Below are 3,223 nucleotides of genomic sequence, written 5' to 3' on the forward strand. Positions count from 1 at the left end.
CAAGCAGATCTTAAATATTAACATATATAGAAGGTGCACAGTGTCATTCACACAAACACTAAACACCATCATGGTAACACACATTAAACTTAAATAATGCAATAAACATTAATTTAACAACATTAGATGTAACATACAACCCTAATGTACAAAACTGATAAGAAAAAACTAAGAAGAAACATAGTTATTTCAACAAAAAAATCTCTATGAGTCTCTATGGCTCACCAAGGCTACATTTATTTAATCAAAAATACAGTAAAAACAGTAATAATGTGAAATATTATTTCAAAAACATGTTTGATCGCAAAATGTTCCTCTGTTATGAAACGTTAAAGGCTGAATATGATCTGGAAATCGCTGATAAGGGTGGATTTCTTATTGGCTCGAAACTCATAAACACTGACCAGCTCACTGTTGAGTCTCTGACACAGAGATTGAAGTGGGATGGAGGGAGTTCAGTGCCCTTCTGCTGCAGATTGAGAGGAATTTTAAAAACCTTCCTGAGAAACAAATCAGAAATTTGACAATACATTTGAAAATAATAATTTGGGGAATGAAAGTAATAGTTTTGTTGTTGTTGTTGTTGTTGTTGTTGTTGTTGTTGTTGTTAAATGGAGCAGTTTATTAACCCCTTAACTGTCACCCCCCATTTTTTAAAATAGGCATGAACGTGCACTATCCAAACTTAAATTGTTGTAATTTATGAACACTTTGGAATACAGCCCTAAGGTTGGTCTCTTTTTTAAAGAAGACAATCAGCAGATTATGGCAAAAGTGGAATATTTAAAAATGAAAGTATCAAAAAGTTATAGAAGTTTAAATTTACTGTAAATAAAATGCACTATATTAATTTTATTTTATTTATTATAAATATTTTACATAACAGGTTTTACTCTAAAATTGGTATAAAATTAAAGCCTTATGTCTAAATAAATTATGTTCCAAATTTGAAGTTGATATGAAAAAAATTGAGGTTCCTGTGACATTTTATTTAGGATGTCATAGCACAAACAGCCACCGGGTGCCATCCAAACTCCATAAAAAATGTTATGCATTTTTCTGTCACAAATGTCTAGATTTCTCTGTCAATATTACTTCTATAAGTAATTTTAAATTTTAAATAAATTTAAATAAATATTACTTTATCCATTGTTTCTGATTATGGTTTCATTTGTCTTAATAAATACTTTGTTATCTGTGTCACTACTTTCCATTTGAAAACTAATTTAGCAAGCAAGAAGCTGAGCCACTAACCACACAGTGATGAGACAAGTATATGTCACCATGGCTTAAATCCAATCAAATGAGCTTTGTGTGTGAGTGTGTATGTACTGTATATCACTGCCAATACGACACAAGCGACGTATGTGTGTCAGAAGCAGTATACACACCAGCTCACTGCAACAAGTTGATAACAATATAATGATGTATAATTAGTGCAATATGCTTTGACACTGAACCCCACAACGGATTCCACTTTAAAACACAAACAGGCATAGTGTGCACTGCGTTACAGACTTAAAGAGACAGTTCACCCCCCTTTTTTTATTATTTGCAAAACTGCATGTAATTCTAAACCTGAATGACAAAGCGGGAACACAAAAAGACTGAATAGGGATTGGAGCTTCTGAGCTTTGTTTATGAACTACACTACTGTTCAAAAGTTGGTAAGAATTTTTAATGTTTTTGAAAGAAGCTTCTTATGCTCACCAAGGCCACATTTATTTAATCAAAAATACAGTAAAAACAGTAATAATGTGAAATATTATAACAATTTCAAATAACTGTTTTCTATTTTACTATATTTTAAAATGTAATTTATTGCTATGATCAAAGCTGAATTTTCAGCATCATTACTCCAGTCTTCAGTGTCACATGATCTTCAGAAATCATTCTAATATGCTGATTTGCTGCTCAAGAAACATTTCTACATATTATCACTGTTGAAAACAGTTGTGCTGCTTCACATTTTTGTGGAAACTGTGATACATTTTATTTTTCAGGATTCTTTGATGAATAGAAAGTTCAAAAAACGGCTTTTCTTTGAAATAGAAATCTTTTGTAGCATAATAAATGTCTTTACTGTCACTTTTGGTCAATTTACAGAGTCTTTGCTTTAAAACAAAGTGTTAATTTCTTTCATAAAAAGGTCTTCCTAACCCCAGACTTTTGAATGGTAGTGTATATTCTAGCATTTGTTTGGATATAAATGTTGGTGGTCATATGTTGAGGAATGTTCCAGGTTAAATAAGCGTGTTGACAGATATGCGGATACGATGGAAATCTAGGCGGACAAACATTCAGCTTTCATTACAAGCGGCCATTGCAAAGTGCTTTTCTTTTTGTTATTTACACAAACAGAAGGATGAGTCGAACATTTCTCTGTGGTAATCGACAGCATGACAGACTGACTAGGGCGGACCATTTTCATGCCGTGACCCTTTAACAATGTGAAAACTGTTTAAGATCCAGTTGAAAAGATGCAGAACCACAAATATAAAACATTCTAGGGACACCAATAAAAACGATCAATGCAATTCTGATGTCCACCTTTTTCCTGAGTAACCGATGAGCACGCCATGATGGATTCTAACTTCCATTTGAATGCTGTCATGTTCCAGTCTCCACAGAAACCCATGTTAAGACAGGGTAAAAAGATTGATTGAATTCATTAAACTGAAACTTTTTTTTAAGTATAACTAAATATAAAAATGTGCACAGGGCTAAGCTGTGCTGTTGCTGGCTGCCACAGTAACAGCAATAAACTTAAGCAATTCCTGTACAGTACTTGTTTTGCGAACCAGCCAATCTGTCCGTGTCCAGCAGCGTATGCTTTGCATTATGTGTCAAACACTGACAAGAAAACAATCATGGCTTGTTAAAATACTGTGTTGCTGATACTTTGTGTATTATGTACAAACTACATTTTTTCCAGGAATCTCTGATGAAAGTTCAAAAGAACAGTATTTATTTTAAATTAAAAAATTAGTAATATAAATGTCTTTACTGCCAGTTTTGATCAATTTAATGCACCCTTGATGAATAAAAGATTAATTTCTTTATTCTCAATGTCTGTATAGATAATTTTAATATTTAAAATTTTACAGGGAATATTCCTGCGAGAAAAGACCAAGATCGTCTACAATATTTGACCATTTTGAAGGACGCAGGCAGCAGAAACAGACCCATGACAGAGCGACTTAATGTTTGCTAAGGGAAAGAG

This window comes from Sinocyclocheilus anshuiensis, unplaced genomic scaffold (genome assembly GCF_001515605.1).
Source record: "Sinocyclocheilus anshuiensis isolate Anshui unplaced genomic scaffold, SAMN03320099.WGS_v1.1 scaffold546, whole genome shotgun sequence".
Lineage (NCBI taxonomy): Eukaryota > Metazoa > Chordata > Actinopteri > Cypriniformes > Cyprinidae > Sinocyclocheilus > Sinocyclocheilus anshuiensis.